General features: G+C 39.7%; 1 protein-coding gene across 2 annotated transcripts in view; it reads right to left on the bottom strand.

Moving 5' to 3' along the window:
* Nucleotides 1-10,908, bottom strand: part of scml2 (Scm polycomb group protein like 2) — a 136,663-nt gene extending 125,755 nt beyond the window's left edge. The window contains exon 1 of one of the 2 annotated variants that reach the window (XM_059967974.1): nt 10,802-10,908. The gene's annotated coding sequence lies outside the window, so the exon portion shown is untranslated. Of the gene's footprint in view, nt 1-10,746; nt 10,762-10,801 lie in introns of those variants that run through there. The other variant, XM_059967976.1, reaches the window with a different exon arrangement.
* Nucleotides 10,909-14,112: the final 3,204 nt, after the last annotated feature.

Below are 14,112 nucleotides of genomic sequence, written 5' to 3'. Positions count from 1 at the left end.
ACTTCCAGGAAGTATTGAATAGACCACCACCACAGAACCCACCTGACCTGGAGCCTGGAGACCCACTCAACATCAATATAGGTGAAATCACCAAGCAAGAAATTTGAAAAGCCCTGAAAAGTCTGAAGAACGACAAGACTGCTGGAGAAGACAACATTCCTGCAGAAGCATTGAAAGGGGGTGGAGAGGTTATGGTGGACCATTTGCATATACTGCTGAATTTGGTATGGAGAACAGGAGAGATCCCATCAGACTGGAAGAAGAGCCTCCTTGTGAAGCTGCCAAAATCTGGAGATCTTTCACTGTGTGGCAAGTGGAGGGGGATCACCTTGTTGTCCATTCCTAGCTAAGTTCTCACCAGGGTCATCTTGGAGCGGATGAAAGATGCCATTGACCAGAGACTTATTATTACTATATCAAATAATAGAATGTATTGCTGCATGATTCTTCCAAGTAGAGTAACGTTATAGTTGAGTCCTAAACCATTGGTCCAGGAATGTGAGTTTGAATCACGTCTTGGAAATGTAAATTGAAGTATCTAAATAAATAACCATGTGATTTTAAAAAAAGCTAAATCCCAATGAAAGTACCTATCAAACTATTAAATTGTCATAAAAATCTATTTGTTTCAGTAATGTCCTCTGGCCTGATATACTTATCTAGTCTCACCATAGGTAATTCCACATCCACCAATGTGGTTAACTCTGCATGTCTCCTCAGTTCAGAAAGCATCCAGAGATGGGCAATCAATGCCAGCATTGCTGCTTATGTAGAAGGCTTTATTGCCAAGTTTGCAGATGATACAAAGATTGGTGGAGGGGCAGGTAGTGTTGAGGAAATGGGTAGGATGCAGAAGGACTTAGATTAGGAGATGGGCAAGAAAGTTGCAAATGAAATACGATGTTGGAAAATGCATGGACATGCACTTTGGTAGTAGAAATAAATGTGTGGACTATTTTCTAAGCAGGGAGAAAATCCAAAAATCCAAGATACAAAGGGACTTGGGAGTCCTTGTGCAGAACACCCTAAAGGTTAACTTGCAGGTTGAGTTGGTGGTGAGAGGAAGGCAATTGCCATGTTAGCATTCATTTCAATAGGTTTAGTATACAAGAGGAAGGATGTGATGCTGAGGCTTTGTAAGGCACTGGTGAGGCCTCACCCTGAGTATTGTGAACAATTTTGGGTCCCTTATCTTAGAAAAGATGTGCTGGCATTGGAAAGGGTCCAGAGGAGGTTCACAAGGATGATTCCAAGAATGAGAGGGTTATCATACGAAGAAAATTTAATGGCTCTGGGTCTGTACTCACTGAAATTTAGAAGGATGAGTGGGAAACCTTTCGAGTGTTGAAAGGCCTAGACAGAGTAGATGTGGTAATGATGTTCCTCATGGTGGGAGAGTCTAGGACAAGAAAGCACAGCTTCAGGATAGAGAGGCGCCTTTCAAAACAGAGATGTGGAGAAATTTCTTTCGCCAAAGTGTGGTGAATTTGTGGAATGTGTTGCCACATGCACCTGTGGAGGCCAGGTTGTTGTGTGTATTTAAGGCAGAGATTGATAGGTTTTTGATTAGACATGGCATCAAAGGGTATGGGGAGAAAGCTGGGAACTGGGGTTAAGGAGGAGGGGGAAAAAAAGGATCAGCCATGATTAAATAGCAGAGCATACACGATGGGCCAGGTGGCCCAATTCTGCTCCTATGTCTTATAGTTTTATATTCTTAGTGAGCTTAACATGGCAAAATTCCAACTAGTATCAAGAACAGCACCTGCAGCCCAGCAGACAACCAAAAAATCGATCTCATCGATCTCCCAAATGCTCATTCACATGTATGGGCAGACACAAGTTGGTGTTCAAAAATTGGTAAGGACCTGTTAACATTATCAACAGGGAGGTTGTTAGACTTGCCCAGCAGATTAGACCTATGTAGTACTGAAGTCAGAGCTATGCAGCACAGAAACAGGCCCTTCTGCCCAACTCATCCACTCCTAACCAGACTATGTACATTTACATCCAAATTGTTTATATAAATGATAAGCAGTGGACCTAGTGCCGATCCCCGCAGTACACCACTAATCGCAAGCCTCTGATGAACAACCCCCACCATCGCTGCAGTAATACACACAAAATGTTCAAGGAACTCAGTAGGTCAGGCAACATTTATGGAGAGGAATAAAGAGACGACTTTTCAGTTCTAGACCCTTTTTCCACCATTGCTGCCTTTCTCCTACCATCAAGCCAATTTTGTATTTAATCGGCTAACTCACCCTGGATCCCTTGAGATTTAACTTTCCGGACCAATCTAGCATGTAACACCTTGTCAAAATTCTTGCTGAAACCCATGTAGACAACTTCACTCCCTCAGCTATCTTCTAGGTCACCTCTTCAAAAGAAATCTCAAATTCAAACATAAAAAAAAACAAAAAAGAAAATGCTGGTAAAAATCTAAGCAAGTCAGGCAATTACTATGGAAAGTGAAACTTATCGTTTCTGATGATGGACCTTCTCACAAGGCTTATTCCCATTCACATCAATTGGGGGTTCAGATCCTACATCAGTCCGTTCTATCACAGGAGGTGAAAGGTGACTTCCTGACATGAATGCTCAGGAATCTGAGCAAACTGGAACTCTAGTGTTGTAAATCAGCTGTCACTCAACCAATCTGAGTCTTCTACATACAAACATACAAAGCCCTAAACTTGCTGCTTCTTAACTGGCTATATAACAGTGGTTCAATTTGGAAACACAGGCATTTGCCAGAAGTGTTAACTGAAACTTACAATGTCATTAATGAATTTGCCAAGCCATTTCCGTAAAGAGGTCTGAAACACATGATATGACAGATTCAAATAAGAAGTTTCGCAATAGACATTCGTAAATTTTGGAAGGTACAGATGAGTTCAAGGATTTGCACAACAGAAAAGAGTTTGGAAATGGAAGTATCGTGTAACACATGCAACATGCTTGTGTAAAGTTCAGAACTAGAACTACAGCAACTTTCCTCAAAAACAACAAACCAAGTCAAATAATTTTTCAAAAAGCAGATTCTGAAGATATCATAAAACAGTGAAAATGTACCCGTTCAAGAAAATCTGTAGTTTGATAGTCAATTCTATTTTGAAAATCATCTTCGGTGCCTTTGTGCACAACCTCTGATGCAGTTGTTGCAAACGGAACCAGAGGACTAAAGTGGTAAAACTTTGCTGACCTTTACTCTCTTTGGTTCAATCAGACAAGTTTTCCAATTTATCTTGTCTATTTAAATACTCTTCTAATTGTCAGCCTTTGGAGATTACAGCTGTTACTGTGTATCATCTTGTTGTCTGTATTAAGATCTGTAATATTCATCTCACTGCTTCAGGTATCCCTCAGTTTACAATGTTCCTAGATGAAAACTTACTATATAAAGCCATTAACCTGTCCTCTAATCGTAAAGCCTTTCGTGCTATCTAAAAAAAGAATCTCAACCTTAGCTTGTGCAGTACTTCCTCTCACAGTTTCGATTCTGCTAATATCATAATGCTTCATTTATTACTGGGATTCATCAGATATTATTCTATGCATCAAGATGACTTCAAAGTTTCTTCCCCCAAGCCATTAGACTCCTCAATACCGAGAGCCTGGACTGACCCCAACTTACTGCCCTCTACTGTGGCTATTGTCTTGCTTATTATTTATTGTAATGCCTGCACTGTTTTGTGCACTTTATGCAGTCCTGGGTAGGTCTGTAGTCTAGTGTAGTATTTTTCCCCCCAAGTTGTTTTTACAGAGTTCAGTGTAGTTTTTGTACTGTTTCATGTAACACCATGGTCCTGAAAAAAGTCTCGTTTTTACTGTGTACTGTACCAGTAGTTATGGTCAAAATGACAATAAAAGTGACTTGTCTTGAAAGTGCACCTACAGTTCCACGGATTGCATTTCCTCTAAGAAACCACAACAACCTCCATTACAAATAGTAAGCTGAATGCAATTGATAGATGTATAAAAGGTGAGCATCAACTCTTGTTTACATCTTCCAGCTTTGTTAGAAACTATTTGATTGTCAAAAAAAGGCAAAAATGCCTATGTTAATCTAGGAAGTGCAGATTTTTCCCAACTATGAAGGGTAAAGGAGAATGGGGAATTGTTTCCAGCTTGAGTTTAAAAGATCAGAATAACATATGCCTGAATTAATAATGATCCAAGATAGAAAAATTTAAAATAAAAGGAGGGTGATGGATCTTCCAAAAGTGTCAGCATATTCAAAGCTGTACATGACTGCTTTCAAGAAACATTCCTTTTGCAGCATATCTTTTCCAAAGGAAATGAAATTGCTCTTTAGGGTGGTTACCTTCCAAACATGTACATAATATACATAATAGAGCCCTTTTGGAAGATGCCCTCACATACATTCATCACAAGGAATGGAAAAACTGCTCCAAGCTTCAAGATAGTCAAAGATCATCTTTATCTTCTCCTTAGAAGCAATGTCAAGAGTGCCTTTAAGCTTAATCTTCTTAGTCGACAATTCAGAGGATCCAGGAATCCACATTATTCAAATGCCAATCTCTAAGGGAAGCGACAATCCAACAAAAAAGCCAATTTGATAACATTGCTTCATGATATGAGAAAAGAAGATAGCAGAAGCCAAATTATTGTGCTCATTCAAAATCAGATCTATAGATTTTTGTATATCAAGGAACTCAAAGGTCATGACAAAGTCTTTAAAAACAGCAGAGATAGAAAGCCAGCCTCGACTCAAGGAATGACAGAGCAGGCTCAAAGGGTTCAGTGGTCTATCCCTGCTATTTACTTATATAGTGATGAATCTGGGTGGAACAGCATCATGATTCTTAGCTCCTTCCTTAGCAAGTTGATAGTTTTACTAAGCTTCATTTTGAATATCATTAACTTGATCTTTCTTGACAAGACTCCCTATGGTGCCTATATATGTCCTGAGTTTAAAAACTTTGCATTTACCAATTATGGCCATCCCTACCTGTTTCCAATGGACCATGTTTCATTGCTGTGTTGCCATTGCCTCTTTGATACCATGAAACACATGCCAAGCATTCTGTGTCAGAGGACAATGGGATACTCTGGAAAAAGAGACATCTACTTTTTTCCAGATATGGCGTTCATTTATGTCTTGTCTTCAATATCTCTTGAACATCTATTGCTTAATTTGTTTAAAAAAAGTACAAACTACTCATGACAACAATATGCGTTCCTTTCTGTAACATCAGAAGCAAGTGTGCCTGCCTCTTTCTGCACCTTCACATTTCTACACAGTTCTCTCTCTTGGTTGAAGTATTCCATCTTTGGGATTTCATTGATAGTAGGATCAAGCTTAATGAAATATTTTATCTATAGGACAATATTGAAAGTATGGACAATCATGAGATTTTTTTTCTGTGGGTTCCACCATTTAACAGTGAATTCCTTACTGTGAAGCGTACACATTACTCACACATTTCTTCTGAATTCTTCCCCTACCAAATGAAAATATTAATTTACTTCTTAGAATACTCTCAAAGTCTTAAATCTTGTAAGCAGACTATGTCAGTGTTCAGTTCAATTTCCATGTTAGTTACAACATTCTTGCAGGTGACAGTCAACTACCTTTCCTTAATGTCCAAAAACCTAGATTTACTTTTTTGAATGAGAATAATAATTTGTCTTCAACAATTCCAAAGTTTATCACCCTCTCAAAGAAGAAGTTTCACTTGCAATTCAAAGTTCAAGATCTGTCAAAACAATGATTATTCAAAGTTACTTCAACAAATACTACCATATATTAGAAACATAGAAAACCAACAGCATAATACAGGCCCTTCGGCCCACAAAGCTGTGCCAAACACGTCCTTACCTGAGAAATTACCTAGGGTTACCCATAGCCCTCTATTTTTCTGAGCTCCATATACCTGTCCAGGAGTATCTTAAAGACTCCGTTGTATCCGCCTCCACCACCGTCACCGGCAGCCCATTCCATGCACTTGCCACTCTCTGCGTAAACAAAAATTAACTCCTGATATTTCCTCTGTACCTACTTCCAAGCACCTTGATACTGTGCCCTCTTGTGCTAGCCATTTCAGCCCTGGGAGAAAGCCTCTGACTGTCCACACAATCAATGCCTTTCATCATCTTATACACCCCTATCAGGACAACTTTCATCCTCCATCGCTCCAAGGAAAAAAGGCCAAGTTCACTCAACCTGTTCTCATAACGCATGTTCCCCAATCCTTGTAAACATCCTTGTAAATCTCCTCTGCACCATTTCTATGATTTCTACATCCTTCCTATAGTGAGGTGACCAGAACTGAGCACAGTATTCCCAAGTGGGGTCTGACCAGGGTCCTATATCGCTGCAACATTACCTCTTGGCTCCTAAACTCAATCCTATGATTGATGAAGGCCAATGCACCATATGCTTTCTTAGCCACAGAGTCAACCTGCACAGCAGCCTTGAGTGTCCTATGGACTCAGACCCCAAGATCCCTCTGATTCTCCACACTGTCAAGAGTCTTACTATTAATACTATATTCTGTCATCATATTTGACCTACCAAAACGTCATTCACAATTTAAATTTAGGTGACGTGTCAGTCCTCTGCATGTGTTTCTAACATTCGAGCTTGACAATCAAAGAGCTGGCATCTTTTCTTCACATTTAATCTTCTTGTAGAATTAAAACTCTTAACCACAAGCAGCAATTAAAGCAGATGAACCATAGTGGATCAGCACCTCCCAAGTCAGGAGCTTTCCATCTTTAAGTAGAGTGCAATGGTTCCTCCAAATGCCAGTCAGTCTGTCAGATCAAGCCTGAATAGAACATCTGAAGACCTTGGCTGACCCCCTCAACCTCCATGATTAGGTTAAAAAAGAGCAATTAGGTAACATGCCACATGCAAAAAAGTCATTTATTTTGCATGCCAAAAGTTTAAAACATTAGCTTTATGATCAAGATGTATTCACAATAAATCCCTCAACATAACTGTTTTGCTTTGATATACTATATAAGAATATCTTCATTAATGCTAGGTAGAGCAATGAGAATGCTCATAATTACTCCAATGAATAGCTTATTTCATCCCAGAAAGTAAAAAAAATTCTCATTACCATCACCTACAAAACACAAGAGTTGTCTTTTACAGGTATCAAAATTAGAATCAAATAAAATTAACTTTCCATCCAGATAATAATGAAAACATTTAGAATGTTTTGAACATCAGCATCACACAATTTGTACATTGCTCATCAGACATTCCTTTGAAACATCACATCCTAAAACATGTTGCAACATTTGCTGTTACAAGTACCAACATCAAAATAAAATATTCCCAATTGCTATTTGAGAAAAATACATTTCTCCTTGAAACAAGATTTCCAAAGACAATTGATAAAAGACTATAGAAGGTGAATTGGGGAAATATTACAAAAATAATTAAAGTTTTTGTAAAGGATAAAAAACTGGAGGATTAAATGTCATTTTGAAGTCAGAGGACCTATTGGCTGGGCTGCAACTCTTCACAACACCTATCAATGACACAGATAAAGAGAGCATACATAATACAAAGTTCACTGATATTGGGTACATGGGGAAAATAAACTGAGGAGAATGCAAATGAACTGCTGAGGAATATTGGCAGATTCAATGAATAAGCAAGAATAAGCGTGAGGGGAATATTGTCTGGGGGAGATAATTTATTCACTTGAGTAGAAGGAATACAGAACAATTCCCTTTAATTGATGAGGAGCTATCAAGTATTGGGCAGAAGGAACTGAGTGTCCTTGTATACAAAATTAATCTACAATCCAGTAATAAGGAAAATAAATAATACATTGCATCTTACAACAAGAGGGATTGGTTACAAGAGCAAAAAAAAGTCTTTTTTGCAGATTAAGTTTTTCTGAACTCTTGCCTGGGATAGTGTGTGCTGGTTTGATTTATGCTGCTTTCAAAGGTAGAACAATAAAGTTATAAGAAACTGGTATCTTGAATGAAAGACTATGTCTAGATACTGAGCAGGATATAGCTTAGCTCTTTCATGTTTTTGAAGACAGAAGAGGATCTCATTGAATAATGTAACAGTACAGAAATTAGTGCACTGATTTCACAGCTTGAGGAGCCTGGGTTTAATCCAGACATAAAATGCAGCTAATCTGGAATGTGCACATTCCTCTAATCTCAGTATGGGATCCAAAAGATGTGCTGGTAGGTTTTGTGGTTACTGTAAACCACTTATTACTATAGGTTAATGGTTATAAGAACCAGTAAGGGTACAAATGAGATGTGAGAGGAATTAAGTTGCGGAGGAAGGGGAGTAACTATGATGATATGGCTCGTGGAAATGGGCTTGAGCCCCATGAGCTGAACAATCTAAGTAAATAATAACTTAAACAACAATTTTGTTGGAGTGTCTAAAACTTCGAAGCAAAGCACACTTCAGGCAGCCTTTCAGTCAATTTGATACCCTCTGCTGGTCGGGGTTGACCATGGATGTTGCTTCCTGCAAGCCTGTACACAAATACGCAAACCAGGGCAGTATAACATAGAAAGCAAGCTGTTGCTTGTGCAGCAGACTCCCCTTGTCCACTCAACTGATGAATCCAAAGGTATCGATATAGTTTGGTGCCAGTGGCATTACAGGAGTTGCCAGTCAGCATTGAACTCAATGTAAGTCTGTCTTCAGGACTCAAGCTCTCAATTTCTCCCTTTGACTTTACTACCGAAGCCTTCCCCATGAGCAGGTATAGCTGCAAGGCAGTGTAGGGTTGAGGTTAGAGTTCTCCTTCTCCTAGATGAGCTGGCAACAACGATTAATGAACCCCATCTGCCCAAAGCAACTAGTTTTAAGGTGTCAGTAACCCACATTTGCTTCTTGTCCTGTCAATAGAAACTGTTCTGCTGGACTAACTAAACCACATGTGAAGGACAGGAGCTGGACTTGATTAACAGAGCCCATCTAAGATGCACACTATTGGGAACATTTAATAGGTAGTGAGAGCTTATCCCCATTAACCCCCCCACCACTAATCCCCCCCACCCGCCTGGCAACAACAACCTTAAGGAACCTTTTGGTCAATTAAGTATACTGACCTACTAATCTATCTTAACTTAGCATTAACATTGCTTTACCTCCCAGATACATGACGACTTTTCCAACCCTGGAAACAGTCCTGATTGAAGTACTGCAGTAAACCATCATCCCTCAACTTTCCTAATCCATCTCCATCCTTCTCCAGTGCCATTAAAATAGCTGAATGAAAACAAAGATGAGAACACCTCCAAGCAACACACATGAAACACTGGAGGAACTCAGAATGCCAGATTGCATCTAGAAAAAAGAATGAATGGTTGACATTTCGGGCTAAGATCCTTCAGATGAAGGGTCTTGGCCTGAAACGTCAACTGTTAACTCTTTTCCATTGATGCTGCCTGGTTAGCTTAATTAAACCAGGTTCTCCATTTTCATCGATTTAGCCTCTTTCCCATCTCCTACACCACTATCTTCGAAGTACTAAAAGTTTATATCCTTGTCACTCTGTTATCTATCCTTCAAACATGAAATTAACAACATGGATGAGTTGGGCTGAAAGGCCTGATTCTGTACTATATTGTTCTAAGACATACCAGATGTAACCACTGCAAATATTTACTTCCATGTTGACAGCATCACCAACCAAACCCCAGGGCCACGTGCTGCTCAAACCTCATCTTTACTGACTCAGGATAAATATTCCCACAGGGACATCCATTTACAATGGAGATGAGGAGGTGTTTCTTTAGCTAGGGTGAATCAGTGGAATTGTCACAAACATCTGTAGAGGCCAAGTCATTGTGTGTATTTAAAGCAGAAGCTGATAGGTTCTTGATTTGCCAGGTTCAAAGGTGATGGGAAATGAGGTTGAAAGGGATAATCTATCAGCCACGATGTATTGGCGGGCTAGATCGATGGGCCGAATGGTCGAATTGTTCTCCTTTGTCTTATGAATATTCTCAACAGTTCACAGTAAAAAGGATTAATGTAACATGATTCAAAGCACTACGAAGTAAAAGTTCGTTCAATTTCGGGCCATGAACATTTGTCTGGGAAATTTATATTGATTTTTTAAAAAATCATACTATTGTGTTAAAACGGACATACGCCACCACTCCTATAAATCGGCTTCTTTTCCACAGCCAAAAACGTACACATTCGCGAATCACACACCTGTAACTCAAGAGACTGTAAGAAAGTTGCAAAACTTTCAAGCTTCTGCCCACGGTGCGTGCATAAAGAGCAACATTTTGTGAAGTGAAAAAGACGGCGACAGAGAGCTGATCGATCCTTCTGGTTGGATGGTGATGAGGAAAGCAAATCAACTACAGTGAGACAAGGGTGCAACTGGCACCTTGGAACAGCAAATGAGGGGATAATCCCCACGCCAATGCCCACCGGGACAGCCCCTCGGTTTGCGCCCAGCAACGGCAGACTCTGTGCTCCGGAGTGCAACCCGAGCCCGGGCTGCAAACTGCTGCGAGACTTGAACGAGCCGACAGGTGAGCCGAGGGCGCGAGGTTGCGCACAACCCCCGCGAGGAGGGGCGCGAGGCTGAGGCTCGGACTGGCGCCGCTCCGCTCCCGGCTCGGCACGAGCCGCGGCATCGGTTCGAGCTCGCAATCTGGAAGTCGGGACATGAGGCAAAACTGGCCGTCCGGACCGGCTACACCTGACCTCACCCCCCCCCCCCCCCTCACCACCACCACCAACTCCTTCCCACTACACACCTGCCCACGGAACCAACGGCCAACCGAGCTGATCGCTAGTTGAAAGATCACTCACCCACAGCGTTAAAACGCTGAGAGACGATCAGCTCCACAATCGCACCTTCTACTGAGCCGCCATATTCCGCTGCGTAACCGCGACGTCAGGGTCATCGCATACACGCACTTGCTCACGCAGCTGGGCAGCTCGCGATGGAAGTGCACGTGCTGCGAAGGCACAGCGCGTTCCCAGACCGACAATTTGCCCTCGGCGCTAAGAGGCGGTATGTTCCCTGAGATAGATTTCTATTGTTTTGATGGCAATTAACTGTCTTTTTCACCGTTATATTAGTACTGTGACTGATGTAGAACATAGGGAAGCTCATTTTGTATTAGATTATGTCCAGACAATTAGCAAAAACAGCTCGTTTGAATCAAGTATTTCATTTCTTCTGTTTAAAAATGATTTATTTGAAACAATTTTGTTATAGTTGTAAACTCTATTTTAATTTATTTGGAGGTACAGCACATCATTCTTTCAGAAATGAAATGTAAATTGCCGGGAATAACTGAGCCGGTATCTGTATAAAGGAGGATCACTCAGGAAGTTTTGAAAAGATAAATATTTCACGTCTGGGACCCTTCATTAAAACTCCCTGAATAGATCAATCTCCTGTTCTCAGATCCAGAAGCTGCATTTTCCTTCTCTTTAAAAAAAAATCTGCAGTTGTATCAGTTACTTCCTAGAAGTAATCTTTTTTGATTTAACTTTATTTCACATTACAATTTTCATAACGACTGTAAACTTTTACTTATACATCATGAAAGCATAAAAGGGCTTTTATAAGTTAACGAATGGACTTAAGTTTTGAAAATTCACACAAAATTGTGTTTGACATCAGTTCTCTGCATTAATATATTCAGAAATTTAAAGTTCCGTTCTGAACAGCTTTTATTTCTGACAAAACAATTTTGTATTAAGGGTATGGCTTTAAAAACATGTTAAATGTTTGCTTATGAATACTATAACAGTTCAAATAATTGTTATAAATTCAATAACTCTGAATGTAATAAAATACACCGGCATTTAACATGAGTGTAAATAAAAATGTCTGTAAATCTGATAAAAAGATGTTAATACTTAGTCAAAATTGTGAATCTTAATGAGTGTGCCTTAAAATAAATTTAGGTTGGCAAAGCAGAAAAGTGTAGAGAGAAAAATACTAGATATCAGGCCTTTGGTAACTAAAGGCAAGGCTACCACTGATTTAAAAGTTAAGCTGGTTGATCAAGATTCCAGAGTAGGTGACATATGAATGCCCTGGAGGACTAACACTAAGGCAAATGGAGAGGGAATGTCTTGGAAATTAATATGAGAATTTCAATAGACTGCTCAGGCACAGCAAATGTTTCACCAATACCACTGCACTATCTGATAAATTCACTAGAAGGAAAATAAACTACCGTGCATATTGTCTCCCAGGTTAACATTCGTGACATTCAGTTACACTCAGTCTGCGATATCAGACGGGCCACATAGTTCACATGCTCCATGCTAGAACAGAAACTATATTCCACATTCTGCTGGAGGAGATTACTAAGCAGACAGGGAAAAGATGCAGGTATGTGCACAAAGCTTCCCTAAAGAAGTCCAACATCTTGACTGATTTCTGGGATCTTTAGCCAATGGATTCCTTATAGTAAAGTCAGTACTCAGGATGAGTCCATATGTTGTGACTACAAAGAAGCCTTGCAAAATAAGTAGAAGAAAAACTACTCACCATTTTACCCCATCTGTGGCAGAATTTCCAGCTTTCATCGTTGCCTGATCAGCTGTCTCAGGGCTTACACAACAAGAATGGAAATAAGAAGACAAAGGGTCTAAACTGAAATTGTAATAGTGAGACTGCAGTTGTTGGAATCTGGAACAAAAAATATACTGGAGGAACTCAGTGGGTTAATCAGTATATTCGGGGCCTAGGTGTAAATTAACGTTTCAGATCTGCCCCCTGGTCCCCAACACAGGTGTCCCTCAGGGCTGTGTTCTAAGCCTCCTCCTTTACTCTGTAGACCATGACTGTGTCACCACCCACAGCTCCAATCTGCTAATTAAATTTTCTGACAATACTACACTGATTGGCCTAATCTCAAATAATAATGAGGCAGCCTACAAAGAAGAAGTCATCACCCTAACATAGTGTGTCAAGAAAACAACTTTTCCCTCAATGTCACAAAAACAAAGGAGCTAGTTCTGAACTACAGGAGGAATGGAGACGGGTTAACCCCTGTTCACATCAATGGATCTGGGGTTGAGAGGGTGAACAGCTTTATGTTCCTTGGCATACGCATCACTGAGGATCTCACATGGTGGTAAATACTGGCTCTGTTCATGGAAAGAGAAACTGGGTTAAGATTTCACATTAAAGATTCTTCATTAGCTGCATTTTGTACTTTACTTCAGATTTGCTATATCAGCAGTTTTGATTCTAAATTATTAATTGTATTTACTGTCTTTTCAAGGAATCCAGTTCTACTATGACAGAGTTTATGTCTTTCTCTTTTTCCTTGTTCACTTTGATTGGTTTTTGTTTTATTTCATCTTTTTAAAAGAGTATTGCTTAAAGCTGAATTCCACTGCTATATTTCTTTCCAAACAACAACTCTTATATTAAAAGAAATACGTTTTCTCTCTTCCCAGTTCTGACAAAGGATCTTCCACCTGAAGCATCAGTGCTGTTCTTCTTTTCCCAAGTGCTACCTGATCTTCTGGCCATTTTGCTTTTATTTCAGATTTCCTGGATGTGCAGTTATTTTTAATTTTCCTTTAACTAAAATATGGATCTTGGGTAGCACATATCATCCATGTATTATTTGTGTCAAAAAGATCAATATCATTTCATTGCTGATAATTATTAGATCAAATGTTTATAAGAGTCTTAAGAATATCCGAACTGAACAACAATGATCCAAGTTATTGGTGAGTAACATTCACTTCATAACATCTCTGAAAATTCCATCCATTGGTTTGATGTAAACCAGGTGTTCCCAATCTTTTTTATGCCATGGACACCTATCATTGACCGAGGAGTTAGTGGATCCCAGGTTGGCAACCCCTGATATAAGCTGATGTTGTAATATAGAAAGTAAATATACGAAGAATGTTTTTCACATTTTGTTGAGCACATGGCAGTGCAGCAGAACTACTTGACTTGATCTTTTGAATTGTTGCTAGGATATTGCTGAACATAGTAGCTTTTGCTCTGTCCACTCAGCCATTTGTAAATGTCATATGAAAAGTGCATTAAAGTGGTGAAAATGGACAATGGAATGATTACCAAGTCATATTTCTGGCTGTATATTATGCACCACTTCAGCTAATTTTTCTACTTT

Source organism: Hypanus sabinus, chromosome 4 (assembly GCF_030144855.1).
Source record: "Hypanus sabinus isolate sHypSab1 chromosome 4, sHypSab1.hap1, whole genome shotgun sequence".
NCBI lineage: Eukaryota > Metazoa > Chordata > Chondrichthyes > Myliobatiformes > Dasyatidae > Hypanus > Hypanus sabinus.
This window is presented reverse-complemented; position numbering and strand designations above follow the sequence as displayed.